The sequence below is a fragment of the Lissotriton vulgaris genome, chromosome 12, assembly GCF_964263255.1.
Source record: "Lissotriton vulgaris chromosome 12, aLisVul1.2, whole genome shotgun sequence".
NCBI classification, from domain to species: domain Eukaryota; kingdom Metazoa; phylum Chordata; class Amphibia; order Caudata; family Salamandridae; genus Lissotriton; species Lissotriton vulgaris.
Window position 1 is genome coordinate 753,472,000 of NC_141700.1, and position 15,573 is coordinate 753,487,572.

The following is a 15,573-nucleotide window of genomic DNA, read 5'->3' on the forward strand; positions in this document are numbered from 1 at the left end:
CTGAACTACTGCACAGTGATTCTGAGGCCTCTGAACGACCACACAGTATTTCTGAAGGCCTCTGAACTACCGCACAGTATTTCTGAAGGCCTCTGAACTACTGCACACTCGTTCTGCCGGCCTCTGCACTACGCACAGTATTTCTGCAGGCCTCTGCACTACGCACAGTATTTCTGCAGGCCTCTGAACTATGCACAGTATTTCTGCAGGCCTCTGAACTACCGCACAATATTTCTGAGGCCTCTGAACTATCGCACAGTATTTCTGCAGGCCTCTGAATTACCGCACAGTATTTCTGAGGCCTCTGAACTACCGCACAGTATTTCGTAGGCCTCTGAACTATCGCACAGTATTTCTGCAGGCCTCTGCACTACAGCATAGTATTTCTACAGGCCTATGCATTACCGCACAAACTTTCTACAGGCATTTGCATTACAGCACAGTATTACTACAGACATCTACATTACAACACAGTATTTCTAAAGGCCTCTACATTACCACACAGTATTTCTAAAGGCCTCTACAGTAGCACACAGTATTTCTGAAGCCCTCTGCATTACCGCACAGTATTTCTGCAGTCCTCTGTACTACCGCACAGTATTTCTGCAGGCCTCTGCACTACCGCACAGTATTTCTGCAGGCCTCTGTGCTACCGCACAGTATTTCTGCAGGCCTCTGAACTACCGCACAGTATTTCTGCAGGCTGCTGTACTACCGCACAGTATTTCTGCAGGCCCCTGTACTACTGCACAGTATTTCTGCAGGCCCCTGTACTACCGCACAGTATTTCTGAGACCTCTGAACTACCGCACAGTATTTCTGCAGGCCCCTGTACTACCGCACAGTATTCCTGCAGGCCTCTGAACTACTGCACAGTATTTCTGATGCCTCTGAACTACCGCACAGTATTTCTGCAGGCCTCTGTACTACTGCACAGTATTTCTGCAGGCCTCTGAACTACCACACATTATTTCCTCAGGCCTCTGTACTACCGCACAGTATTTCTGCAGGCCCCTGTACTACTGCACAGTATTTCTGCAGGCCCCTGTACTACCGCACAGTATTTCTGAGACCTCTGAACTACCGCACAGTATTTCTGCAGGCCTCTGAACTACTGCACAGTATTTTGCAGGCCTCTGAACTACCGCACAGTATTTCTGAGGCCTCTGAACTACCGCACAGTATTTCCTTAGACCCCTGAACTACAGCACACTCGTTCTGCCGGCCTCTGAACTACGCACAGTATTTTTGCAGGCCTTTGAACTACACACAGTATTTCTGCAGGCCTATGCATTACAGCACAGTATTTCTACAGGCCTATGCATTACCGCACAAACTTTCTACAGGCATTTGCATTACAGCACAGTATTACTACAGACATCTACATTACAACACAGTATTTCTAAAGGCCTCTACATTACCACACAGTATTTCTAAAGGCGTCTACAGTAGCACACAGTCTTTCCAAAGACCTCTGCATTACTGCACAGTATTTCTGCAGTCCTCTGCACTACTGCACAGTGTTTCTGCAGGCCTCTGCACTACCGCACAGTATTTCTGCAGGGCTCTGCACTACCACACAGTATTTCTACAGGCCTCCACATTACCACACACTATTTCTGCATGCCGCAACATTACCACAAAGTATTTCTGCAGGTCTCCCCATCACAGCACAATATTTCTACAGGCCACCACAGTACCACACAGTATATATATAAGCCTCCACTTCACCATATAGCATTTTAGCAGGTTCTGCATCACAACACAGTATTTCTGCAGGCCGCCACACTACCGCACAGTATCTCTGCAGGCCTCCATATTACCACACAGTATTTCTACAGGCCTCCATATTACCACACAGTATTTCTACAGGCCTCCATATTACCACAAAGTATTTCTGCAGGCCTCCATATTACCACACAGTATTTCTACAGGCCTCCATATTACCACACAGTATTTCTGCAGGCTGCCACAATACCGCACAGTATTTCTGCAGGCCTCCATATTACCACACAGTATTTCTGCAGGCCTCCATATTACCACACAGTATTTCTACAGGCCTCCATATTACCACACAGTATTTCTACAGGCCTCCATATTACCACAAAGTATTTCTGCAGGCCTCCATATTACCACACACTATTTCTCCAGGCCTCCACATTACCACACAGCATTTCTACAAGCCTCTGCATAACAACACTGTTTTTTTCAGGTTTTCACATTACCACACAGTTCTTGCTTGTTTTTCTCCCCACGACCCTCACCTAAACTGTAGTTTCGTAAAATTTATGAAGGCAGTGGAAAAAAAGATGCCAAAAATCAATCTTTAGGGGCTTTCTCTAACATTGCTTGGTCTATTGGCACGACTGACTTCATGTGCTTATGAGGACACCAGGAAAGCAAAAATATTTTATAAATACAAAATTGAACTATTTTTTCAAAAATGTTATCGCTTATGAGGTTATCGTGTGTACATTTGATCTAAGGAAATGTGAATGTATTATATTGTATTTATTAGAATTGTAGTTTTATCATTCTCTGTTCTTTATCTGTTTTGTATTGCAATGGTTTTAAGTAACTATGCAAAATAAATTACTTACTTACATTACCACACAGTAATTCTGCAGGTCTCCCCATCACAGCGCAATATTTCTACAGGCCACCACAGTACCACACAGTATATCTATAAGCCTCTGCATTACCACATAGTATTTCTGCAGGCCTCCACTTCACCACATAACATTTTAGCAGGTTCTGCATCACAACACAGTATTTCTGCAGGCCTCCACATCACCACACAGCATTTCTACCATACATATACTATATACTATTACCACAGAGCATCTGCAGACCTCAACATTACCACACAGTATTTCTATAAGCCTCTGCATTACCGCACAGTATTTCTGCAGGCCTCCACATCACCACACAGCATTTCTACCATACATATACTATATACTATTACCACAGAGCATCTGCAGACCTCAACATTACCACACAGTATTTCTATAAGCCTCTGCATTACCGCACAGTATTTCTGCAGGCCTCCACATCACCACACAGCATTTCTACCATACATATACTATATACTATTACCACAGAGCATCTGCAGACCTCAACATTACCACACAGTATTTCTATAAGCCTCTGCATTACCGCACAGTATTTCTGCAGGCCTCCACATCACCACACAGCATTTCTACCATACATATACTATATACTATTACCACACAGCATCTGCAGACCTCAACATTACCACACAGTATTTCTATAAGCCTCTGCATTACCGCACAGTATTTCTGCAGGCCTCCACATCACCACACAGCATTTCTACCATACATATACTATATACTATTACCACACAGCATCTGCAGACCTCAACATTACCACACAGTATTTTTTAAGCCTCCGCATTACCGCACAGTATTTCTACAGGACTCCACATCACCACACAGCATTTCTACCATACATATACTATATACTATTACCACACAGCATCTGCAGACCTCAACATTACCACACAGTATTTTTTAAGCCTCCGCATTACCGCACAGTATTTCTACAGGACTCCACATCACCACACAGCATTTCTACCATACATATACTATATACTATTACCACAGAGCATCTGCAGACCTCAACATTACCACACAGTATTTCTATAAGCCTCTGCATTACCGCACAGTATTTCTGCAGGCCTCCACATCACCACACAGCATTTCTACCATACATATACTATATACTATTACCACACAGCATCTGCAGACCTCAACATTACCACACAGTATTTTTTAAGCCTCCGCATTACCGCACAGTATTTCTACAGTACTCCACATCACCACACAGCATTTCTACCATACATATACTATATATTATTACCACACAGCATCTGCAGACCTCAACATTACCACACAGTATTTCTATAAGCCTCTGCATTACCGCACAGTATTTCTGCAGGCCTCCACATCACCACACAGCATTTCTACCATACATATACTATATACTATTACCACACAGCATCTGCAGACCTCAACATTACCACACAGTATTTTTTAAGCCTCCGCATTACCGCACAGTATTTCTACAGGACTCCACATCACCACACAGCATTTATACCATACATATACTATATACTATTACCACACAGCATCTGCAGACCTCAACATTACCACACAGTATTTCTATAAGCCTCTGCATTACCGCACAGTATTTCTACAGGCCTCTGCATTACCACACAGTTTTTCTGCATTTCTACATTACCACATAGAGTTTCTGTTAGTCTCCGCATCACCACACAGAATTTTGACAGGCCTCCACATTACCATGTAGTATTCCATACAGTATGTCTACAGACCACAACATTACCAAACAGTACTTTTGCAGGCCTCCACATTATTGCACAGTGTTTCTACAGGCCTCTGCATTACTGCACAGCATTTCTAAAGGCCTATGCATTTTCACACATTATTTCTACAGTCCTCTGCCTTACTGCATATTATTTCTACAGGCCTATGCATTACCACACAGTATTTCTATAGGCCTATGCATTACCGCACAAAATTTCTACAGGCATTACATTGCAGTATTACTACAGACATCTACATTACAACACAGTATTTCTAACGACCTCTGCATTACCGCACAGTATTTCTACAGCCCTCTGTATTGCCTCACAGTATTTCTATAGACCTCTCCATTACCGCACAGTATTTCTACAGCCCTCTGTATTACCACACAGTATTCCTACAGGCCTCTGTATTACAACATAGTATTTCTACCGACCTCTCCATTACCGCACATTATTTCTACAGTCCTCTGCCTTACTGCATATTATTTCTACAGGCCTCTGCATTACCGCACAGTTTTCTACAGACCTCTGCATTACCGCACAATATTTCTGAAAGCCTCTGCATTAGTGCACAGTATTTTTACCAGCCTCTGTATTACTACTCAGTATTTCTACAGGCCTCTGTATTACTGCACAGTATTTCTACAGGCCTCTGTATTACTGAACAGTATTTCTACAGGCCTCTGTATTAACGCATAATATTTCAACAGGCCTCTGCTTTACCGCAGAGTATTTCTATAGGCATCTGTATTACAGTTGAGTATTTCTACAGGCCTCTGCCTTACCGCACAGCATTTTTAGAGGCCTCTGAATTACTGCACAGTATTTCTACAGGCCTCTGCTTTACCGCACAGCATTTTTAGAGGCCTCTGAATTACTGCACAGTAGTTCCACAGACCTCTACAATACCGCACAGCAGTTATAAAGACCTTTGCATTATCACACAGTATTTCTACAGGCCTCTGCATTACCGCACTGTATTTTAGAGGCCTCTGAATTACCGCACGGTATCTCTGGAAGCTCCATCAATTGTCTCCGTCTCTTTGGTGCTTATGACACCGTTCAGATTGTTTTCGGGCTTCCCCAGTGACCCACCCATTCAAGCATTTCTGCAGACCCCAGCTCTGCTTCCAGTGTTTGTGTCGACCTCCAACACTGCTTTCCAGCACTTCCGTGGGTGCCATCATTACCCACTAAAGATTTCTGCAATCCCCAGCATTACCATAAACTATTTTCCTATTACTCAGAATTTCTCCAAGTATTTCTTCAACTGCAGCACTGCCTCGAAAAGAATTTGCAGGCCAGAATTACTTCACGACATTTCTGCAGGCCTCAGTATCAAAACACGGAATTTCTGCAGATGCTAGCATTACCGCCATATATTTCAGCTGTCCCCTGCATTACCTCAGAGCATTTCTGCCAGTGCCAGTATCACCGCCACTCCTTCCTGAGGACTTGGCGCATTACTCCCTAGTGTTTCTACAGGTGCCATTACTCCCTAGTGTTTCTACAGGTGCCATTACTTCCTAGTGTTTCTACGGGTGCCATTACTTCCTAGTGTTTCTACGGGTACCATTACTTCCTACTGTTTGTACAGGTACCATTACTTCCTAGTTTTTCTCAGGTACCATTACTTCCTAGTGTTTTTACAGGTTCCATTACTGCCTAGTGTTTCTCTGTTACCATTACTTCCTAGTGTTTCTACAGGTACCATTACTTCCTAGTGTTTTTACAGGTTCCATTACTTCCTAGTGTTTCTCAGGTATCATTACTTCCAAGTGTTCCTACAGGTGCCATTACTTCCTAGTGTTTCTCAGGTGCCATTACTTCCTAGTGTTTCTCAGGTGCCATTACTGCCTAGTGTTTCTCAGGTACCATTACTGCCTAGTGTTTCTACGGGTACCATTACTGCCTGGTGTTTCTACGGGTGCCATTACTTCCTAGTGTTTCTCAGGTACCATTACTTCCTAGTGATTTTACAGGTGCCATTACTTCCTAGTGTTTCTACAGGTGCCATTTCTTCCTAGTGTTTCTCAGGTGCCATTACTTCCTAGTGTTTCTCAGGTGCCATTACTGCCTAGTGTTTCTCAGGTGCCATTACTTCCTAGTGATTTTACAGGTGCCATTACTTCCTAGTGTTTCTCAGGTATCATTACTTCCAAGTGTTCCTACAGGTGCCATTACTTCCTAGTGTTTCTCAGGTGCCATTACTTCCTAGTGTTTCTCAGGTACCATTACTTCCTAGTGTTTCTACAGGTGCCATTACTTCCTAGTGTTTTTACAGGTACCATTGCTTCCTAGTGTTTCTACAGGTGCCATTACTTCCTAGTGTTTCTCAGGTACCATTACTTCCTAGTGTTTCTACAGATGCCATTACTTCCTAGTGTTTTTACAGGTACCATTGCTTCCTAGTGTTTCTACAGGTGCCATTACTTCCTAGTGTTTCTACAGGTGCCATTACTCACAGGTGCCATTACTTCCTAGTGTTTCTACAGGTGCCATTACTTCCTAGTGTTTCTCAGGTGCCATTACTTCCTAGTGTTTCTCAGGTGCCATTACTTCCTAGTGTTTCTACGGGTGCCATTACTTCCTAGTGTTCCTACAGGTGCCATTACTGCCTAGTGTTTCTCAGGTACCATTACTTCCTAGTGTTTCTACAGGTGCCATTACTTCCTAGTGTTTCTACGGATGCCATTACTTCCTAGTGTTCCTACAGGTGCCATTACTGCCTAGTGTTTCTCAGGTACCATTACTTCCTAGTGTTTCTACAGGTGCCATTACTTCCTAGTGTTCCTACAGGTGCCATTACTGCCTAGTGTTTCTCAGGTACCATTACTTCCTAGTGTTTTTACAGGTACCATTACTTCCTAGTGTTTCTACAGGTGCCATTACTGCCTAGTGTTTCTCAGGTACCATTACTTCCTAGTGTTTTTACAGGTACCATTACTTCCTAGTGTTTCTACGGGTACCATTACTTCCTACTGTTTGTACAGGTACCATTACTTTCTAGTTTTTCTACAGGTGCCATTACTTCCTAGTTTTTTTACAGGTTCCATTACTTCCTAGTGTTTCTCAGGTACCATTACTTTCTAGTGTTTTTACAGGTACCATTACTTCCTAGTGTTTCTACAGGTACCATTACTTCCTAGAGTTTCTACAGGTGCCATTACTTCCTAGTTTTTTTACAGGTACCATTACTTCCTAGTGTTTCTACGGGTACCATTACTTTCTAGTGTTTTTACAAGTACCATTACTTCCTAGTGTTTCTACAGGTACCATTACTTCCTAGAGTTTCTACAGGTGCCATTACTTCCTAGTTTTTTTACAGGTACCATTACTTCCTAGTGTTTCTACAGGTACCATTACTTTCTAGTGTTTTTACAGGTACCATTACTTCCTAGTGTTTCTACAGGTACCATTACTTCCTAGTGTTTCTACAGGTACTATTACTTCCTAGAGTTTCAACAGATGCCATTACTTCCTAATGTTTCTGCAAGTGCCATTATTTCCTAGTGTTCCTATAGATACTGCGATTTCTCCCTGCGGGGCACAGAATGGCTTCCTAGTGTGTCTCAGGTGCCGTGTATTTCCACAGGCTCCAGCATTGTTCCGTGTATTTCCACAGGCTCCAGCATTGTTCCGTGTATTTCTACAGGCTCCAGCATTGTTCCGTGTATTTCTACAGGCTCCAGCATTGTTCCGTGTATTTCTACAGCCTTCACACTGCCTGCCAGAATCTCTACAGTTTAGGTACCGGATTGCCAATGAATGTTTTAAAGGGAAGTATTAATAGCAAATACCAATGCAGATCATATGCCCACTCGATAGCAGGCACTTCACCAGAAAGGGCGCTGTGGGCGAAGGCATCTTACCTCTAGAATAAGATTTCAAAAATCCTTCCGGGTCGTGACCTCATCCAGGTCCAAGGGCCCCATTTTATTCTGAAAAAGAAACGAGAAATATTGCTTTAGTGGGCTGTGCCCTCTCTGTGACGTCATCTATGTTGCACGGCGCCTCTCATACACTGAAGAGCTCAGAGTAGGTGGGTGTCCTTTGCTTCTCCCGCACCCTTGTCATCAGAGTGAGGGGTATTTTTTGCTGCGTATTATAGCATAGGCCTTTGTTGAGCACCGTGCACCAAATTTACCGTTGAATTTGTTTGGAGGCTATTTTTAAAGGGATGGAGAGAGTCTGGGTACATACTGTCCAGAAATCGAATCTCTCGTGATGAAAGCATGTTATTGTTGCACAGTTTGAGGGTGTGCATTAGTCAGGAGGTTCTAGTATGTATGTTTGCAGCTTTATATAACGTGGGCTTGGCCTAACGGCCTTGGCCTTACATCAGAGCCAGAACGGGAGAAGTTAATTAGTTTGCCCAGAATCACAGTCTGATGCGCTGTGGCCGGGATTCGAACCTGGTTCGCAGCTCCAAAGTGGGCCACTCTAGCCGCTAGGCCGCAGGTAGCCCATCCCAGCTTGAATCTGAGACAGTCGGATCTCTGCAGTAAGAGCATTAGCCTGAAGCGCTATCTTACCTCAATGGAAAGAAGTGACCGCGGTGGACAGTGGCCCAGGTCAAAGGGCGCGCCGAATTCGGGCGTTCTAGGTATACACTCTGCCCCACCCCCAGGCCGAATCAGTGCCCGCTAGGGGTCGCTCTTTCTTACCACCGCCGAACCTGGTGCCCTGCGGCCAGTCGTCCAGTGTCTGTGACTCACACTGACCGTCAGTGAGAGACAGTGACTCACTCTACGGGCCCTCCTGACTTCCTCTGACCTTCCGCCAGCACGACCAATCAATCTCTTAGGAGGAGACAGAAACACGCCGGTGCACAACTGGTGTCCACAAAGGGTACAGAGAGGCCAATCGTGTCCGCTCAACAAAAATGACAATGGAGGCGCTGGGTTTTACTGTAACACACCCACCCGCCACAGATGGCTACTACCAGGTCACAGCAGTGGGTATGACACCGCCATGCGCGCCGGGTCCCACGGCACCCCAAAAAACACTCAAGCTTCGCAATACACTCCTAAAGCACAAAGGGCGGCTTCTAGCCAGGCCCGCGAAGCTTATCTGTGATGAAAATCTGTTCATTCTTGTTCCTTGTCCTCCAAAAGCTGCATGCACAGGCAATTAACTAATGCTAATATGCAGAAAAACTGCAAGGCCACGAGCCATTCTTGCCTCCCATGACAGGGGCGCGCGGGCCCCTGCTCCTGGCTACGGCCCTGTTGGAGGGGTCTTGTGATCGCAGCAGCAGCGCCGCGCCACACCCCTCCCACAGTTTGGAAGTTTAGAAAGAACAAAGCTGGCCAGGAGGGCTGACACACCTGAGGGGAGGGCGGCGGCTGGAAGCCGGCCCAAGCCTTTCTCAAACTCGAATGCCTTCGCAGAATTCGGAGCCCGCCCGTGACTTTCTTTGTGGGAGATTGCGTGCCTGAGAGCCAGGGAAAAGATGGAAAAGAAAGGCCTCTGAGTGAACAGACTGGTATGGGGGCTTTGAAGAGGCACATGTCTTCTTGCTGGAAACCCCCATGAGGGAACTGTTTCTGGCAATCGCTCGGTGCCTATCAGGACTTTATGGTGCTGATAGGAAAAGGGATGGAGCACAGGGATATTTAACAAACCTAAACTCCCCAACACCTACTGGGAGATTCCGGGGCGCATCTGGCACGAATGGAAGGCACCGAGGCCCCTCGATTCTCACTCGTGACCCACCTTCGCTCTCCGTTCGCGTGGAGATGGCACAGAGGTGGCATATGTAATGCGTATGATGTCACTCTGCTCTTCCCAGCGAAGGGCCCAAGACAGAACCAAAAGTGCATCATATAACCGTGGCAGAACCCGGTGACTTCCTGAAACACCTCCTTAGGGTAGGGGGGCATCACCTGTACGTACCCTCGGCGCTTCCAATGCCCCTCTGTTACCCCGAAGGGGGAAGGAAGGTGGCACGAAAGGCTGGCGACATTACACGTACAGGAACGCAGCCAGTTGCCACATAAACTGCCCTGAGGCTTCTCGATGGCGAGGATACATCTGTGACGACGGTGCCCTTTCCAGGGAATGAGTGGGAGGGAGAGAGGGCCAGGGGGGGGGATCATACCTGTTAGTCCGAAGCTCTTCCAATCTGTGCCTAAAATGGTGGCCGCCTCATCGCGTCGGGCGGGTGTGGGAGGCCGGCCGGTCGGCTCGGGGTGCTGATGTGCGCAGCGGCCGCGCTGCCAGGCCCGGCCCCCGGTAGAGTCGTCGCCATCGCATATACCCGCGGCCCGGCAAACTTTGCGTCCATGGCCCTGGGGAGCTCGGTGGGTGCGCTCCGGCGGCCTCCCCTCTGCGCAGCACGGCCGGCCCCCTCCTTACGCACGCCGCCCCCACCCGCTCTCCATCCCTCCCTCCCTCCCTCCCACCCCGGCCGAACGGCGCACGGAAAATATGACACAGGGAGCAGCGGATGGTGCGGGAGAGAAGCCGGGGTACCTGTCAGCGGCGGGCCCGGCTGGGGCTCCCGGGGCTGGTGGCACCGGCGGCGGCAGGGAGTGCGCTCGGGCGCCGGGAGTGTGTCATGTCCGTGCACGCACGGGGGAGGGACGGTTCCGGGCACGGGGAGAGAGAAGCTGCGGAGGCCGGGGCGGTGGGGGCCCGTGCACCCCCTGAGAGGGGAGAGCCGCGGAGTCGGCGGGGGCTCCGGACGCACCTTGAAGGTTCGAGCTCGGAGCGGGATGGGGAAATTATGAGCCCCGGGACGTGTCGCAGGTTCAAGTGTCAGTCACACCAGAGATGGGTTTCAATTCACCATGGCAACAAGACCCGGGTTCAAGTCCCCTAAGAGAGGGATGCTCTAGCAGGGCACGGGTTCAAGTCCCCTAAGAGAGGGATGCTGCAGCAGGGCCCGGGTTCAAGTCCCCTAAGAGAGGGATGCTCCAGCAGGGCCCGGGTTCAAGTCCCCTAAGAGAGGGATGCTCCAGCAGGGCCCGGGTTCAAGTCCCCTAAGAGAGGGATGCTCCAGCAGGGCCCGGGTTCAAGTCCCCTAAGAGAGGGATGCTCCAGCAGGGCCCGGGTTCAAGTCCCCTAAGAGAGGGATGCTCCAGCAGGGCCCGGGTTCAAGTCCCCAAAGAGAGGGAGGGATGCTCCAGCAGGGCACGGGTTCACGTCCCCTAAGAGAGGGATGCTCCAGCAGGGCCCGGGTTCAAGTCCCCTAAGAGAGGGATGCTCCAACAGGGCCCGGGTTCAAGTCCCCTAAGAGAGGGATGCTCCAGCAGGGCCCGGGTTCAAGTCCCCTAAGAGAGGGATGCTCCAGCAGGGCCCGGGTTCAAGTCCCATAAGAGAGGGATGCTCCAACAGGGCCCGGGTTCAAGTCCCCTAAGAGAGGGATGCTCCAGCAGGGCCCGGGTTCAAGTCCCCTAAGAGAGGGATGCTCCAGCAGGGCACGGGTTCACGTCCCCTAAGAGAGGGATGCTCCAGCAGGGCCCGGGTTCAAGTCCCCTAAGAGAGGGATGCTCCAGCAGGGCCCGGGTTCAAGTCCCCTAAGAGAGGGATGCTCCAGCAGGGCCCGGGTTCAAGTCCCCTAAGAGAGGGATGCTCCAACAGGGCCCGGGTTCAAGTCCCCTACGAGAGGGATGCTCCAACAGGGCCCGGGTTCAAGTCCCCTAAGAGAGGGATGCTCCAGCAGGGCCCGGGTTCAAGTCCCCTAAGAGAGAGGGATGCTCCAGCAGGGCACGGGCCCGGGTTCAAGTCCCCTAAGAGAGGGATGCTCCAGCAGGGCACGGGTTCAAGTCCCCTAAGAGAGGGATGCTCCAGCAGGGCCCGGGTTCAAGTCCCCTAAGAGAGGGATGCTCCGCAGGGCCCGGGTTCACGTCCCCTAAGAGAGGGATGCTCCAGCAGGGCCCGGGTTCACGTCCCCTAAGAGAGGGAGGGATGCTCCAACAGGGCCCGGGTTCAAGTCCCCTAAGAGAGGGATGCTCCGGCAGGGCCCGGGTTCAAGTCCCATAAGAGAGGGATGCTCCAGCAGGGCCCGGGTTCAAGTCCCCTAAGAGAGGGATGCTCCAGCAGGGCCCGGGTTCAAGTCCCCTAAGAGAGAGGGATGCTCCAGCAGGGCACGGGCCCGGGTTCAAGTCCCCTAAGAGAGGGATGCTCCAGCAGGGCCCGGGTTCAAGTCCCCTAACAGAGAGGGATGCTCCAGCAGGGCCCGGGTTCAAGTCCCCTAAGAGAGGGATGCTCCAGCAGGGCCCGGGTTCAAGTCCCCTAAGAGAGGGATGCTCCAGCAGGGCCCGGGTTCAAGTCCCCTAAAAGAGGGATGCTCCAGCAGGGCCCGGGTTCAAGTCCCCTAAGAGAGGGATGCTCCAGCAGGGCACGGGTTCAAGTCCCCTACGAGAGGGATGCTCCAGCAGGGCACGGGCACGGGTTCAAGTCCCCTAAGAGAGGGATGCTCCAGCAGGGCACGGGTTCAAGTCCCCTAAGAGAGGGATGCTCCAGCAGGGCACGGGTTCAAGTCCCCTAAGAGAGGGATGCTCCAGCAGGACCCGGGTTCAAGTCCCCTAAGAGAGGGATGCTCCAGCAGGGCCCAGGTTCAAGTCCCCTAAGAGAGGGATGCTCCAGCAGGGCACGGGTTCAAGTCCCCTAAGAGAGGGTTCAAGTCCCCTAAGAGAGGGATGCTCCAGCAGGGCACGGGTTCAAGTCCCCTAAGAGAGGGATGCTCCAGCAGGGCACGGGCACGGGTTCAAGTCCCCTAAGAGAGGGATGCTCCAGCAGGGCACGGGTTCAAGTCCCCTAAGAGAGGGTTCAAGTCCCCTAAGAGAGGGATGCTCCAGCAGGGCACGGGTTCAAGTCCCCTAAGAGAGGGATGCTCCAGCAGGGCACGGGCACGGGTTCAAGTCCCCTAAGAGAGGGATGCTCCAGCAGGGCCCGGGTTCAAGTCCCCTAAGAGAGGGATGCTCCAGCAGGGCCCGGGTTCAAGTCCCCTAAGAGAGGGATGCTCCAGCAGGGCCCGGGTTCAAGTCCCCTAAGAGAGGGATGCTCCAGCAGGGCCCGGGTTCAAGTCCCCTAAGAGAGGGATGCTCCAGCAGGGCCCGGGTTCAAGTCCCCTACGAGAGGGATGCTCCAGCAGGGCACGGGTTCAAGTCCCCTACGAGAGGGATGCTCCAGCAGGGCACGGGTTCACGTCCCCTAAGAGAGGGATGCTCCAGCAGGGCCCGGGTTCAAGTCCCCTAAGAGAGGGATGCTCCAACAGGGCCCGGGTTCAAGTCCCCTAACAGAGAGGGATGCTCCAGCAGGGCCCGGGTTCAAGTCCCCTAAGAGAGGGATGCTCCAGCAGGGCCCGGGTTCAAGTCCCCTAAGAGAGGGATGCTCCAGCAGGGCCCGGGTTCAAGTCCCCTAAGAGAGGGATGCTCCAACAGGGCCCGGGTTCAAGTCCCCTAACAGAGAGGGATGCTCCAGCAGGGCCCGGGTTCAAGTCCCCTAAGAGAGGGATGCTCCAGCAGGGCCCGGGGTCAAGTCCCCTAAGAGAGGGATGCTCCAGCAGGGCCCGGGTTCAAGTCCCCTAAGAGAGGGATGCTCCAGCAGGGCCCGGGTTCACGTCCCCTAAGAGAGGGATGCTCCAGCAGGGCCCGGGTTCAAGTCCCCTAAGAGAGGGATGCTCCAACAGGGCACGGGTTCAAGTCCCCTAAGAGAGGGATGCTCCAGCAGGGCCCGGGTTCAAGTCCCCTAAGAAAGGGATGCTCCAACAGGGCCCGGGTTCAAGTCCCCTAAGAGAGGGATGCTCTAGCAGGGCCCGGGTTCAAGTCCCCTAAGAGAGGGATGCTCCAGCAGGGCCCGGGTTCAAGTCCCCTAAGAGAGGGATGCTCCAGCAGGGCCCGGGTTCAAGTCCCCTAAGAGAGGGATGCTCCAGCAGGGCCCGGGTTCAAGTCCCCTAAGAGAGGGATGCTCCAACAGGGCACGGGTTCAAGTCCCCTAAGAGAGGGATGCTCCAGCAGGGCCCGGGTTCAAGTCCCCTAGGAGAGGGATGCTCCAGCAGGGCCCGGGTTCAAGTCCCCTAAGAGAGGGATGCTCCAGCAGGGCCCGGGTTCAAGTCCCCTAAGAGAGGGATGCTCCAGCAGGGCAAGGGTTCAAGTTCCCCTAAGAGAGGGATGCTCCAGCAGGGCACGGGTTCACGTCCCCTAAGAGAGGGATGCTCCAGCAGGGCCCGGGTTCAAGTCCCCTAAGAGAGGGAGGGATGCTCCGGCAGGGCCCGGGTTCAAGTCCCCTAAGAGAGGGATGCTCCAGCAGGGCCCGGGTTCAAGTCCCCTACGAGAGGGATGCTCCAGCAGGGCCCGGGTTCAAGTCCCCTAAGAGAGGGATGCTCCAGCAGGGCCCGGGTTCAAGTCCCCTACGAGAGGGATGCTCCGGCAGGGCCCGGGTTCAAGTCCCCTAAGAGAGGGATGCTCCAGCAGGGCCCGGGTTCAAGTCCCATAAGAGAGGGATGCTCCAGCAGGGCCCGGGTTCAAGTCCCCTAAGAGAGGGATGCTCCAGCAGGGCCCGGGTTCAAGTCCCCTAAGAGAGGGATGCTCCAACAGGGCACGGGTTCAAGTCCCCTAAGAGAGGGATGCTCCAGCAGGGCACGGGTTCAAGTCCCCTAAGAGAGGGATGCTCCAGCAGGGCCCGGGTTCAAGTCCCCTAAGAGAGGGATGCTCCAGCAGGGCCCGGGTTCAAGTCCCATAAGAGAGGGATGCTCCAGCAGGGCCCGGGTTCAAGTCCCCTAAGAGAGGGATGCTCCAGCAGGGCCCGGGTTCAAGTCCCCTAAGAGAGGGATGCTCCAGCAGGGCCCGGGTTCAAGTCCCCTAAGAGAGGGATGCTCCAGCAGGGCCCGGGTTCAAGTCCCATAAGAGAGGGATGCTCCAGCAGGGCCCGGGTTCAAGTCCCCTAAGAGAGGGATGCTCCAGCAGGGCCCGGGTTCAAGTCCCCTAAGAGAGGGATGCTCCAGCAGGGCCCGGGTTCAAGTCCCCTAAGAGAGGGATGCTCCAGCAGGGCCCGGGTTCAAGTCCCATAAGAGAGGGATGCTCCAGCAGGGCCCGGGTTCAAGTCCCCTAAGAGAGGGATGCTCCAGCAGGGCCCGGGTTCAAGTCCCCTAAGAGAGGGATGCTCCAGCAGGGCACGGGTTCAAGTCCCCTAAGAGAGGGATGCTCCAGCAGGGCACGGGTTCAAGTCCCCTAAGAGAGGGATGCTCCAGCAGGGCCCGGGTTCAAGTCCCCTAA

General features: G+C 51.5%; 1 protein-coding gene across 1 annotated transcript in view; it reads right to left on the reverse strand.

The window, feature by feature from the left end:
- Positions 1 to 10,725, reverse strand: part of LOC147678587 (zinc finger and BTB domain-containing protein 4-like) — a 98,247-nt gene extending 87,522 nt beyond the window's left edge. Inside the window, exons 1-2 of the mRNA XM_086946041.1 lie at positions 10,452 to 10,725; positions 8,221 to 8,289 (exon numbers count right to left, since the gene is read on the reverse strand). The gene's annotated coding sequence lies outside the window, so the exon portion shown is untranslated. The remainder of the gene's footprint in view (positions 1 to 8,220; positions 8,290 to 10,451) is intronic.
- Between the last annotated feature and the right edge of the window lie 4,848 nt (positions 10,726 to 15,573).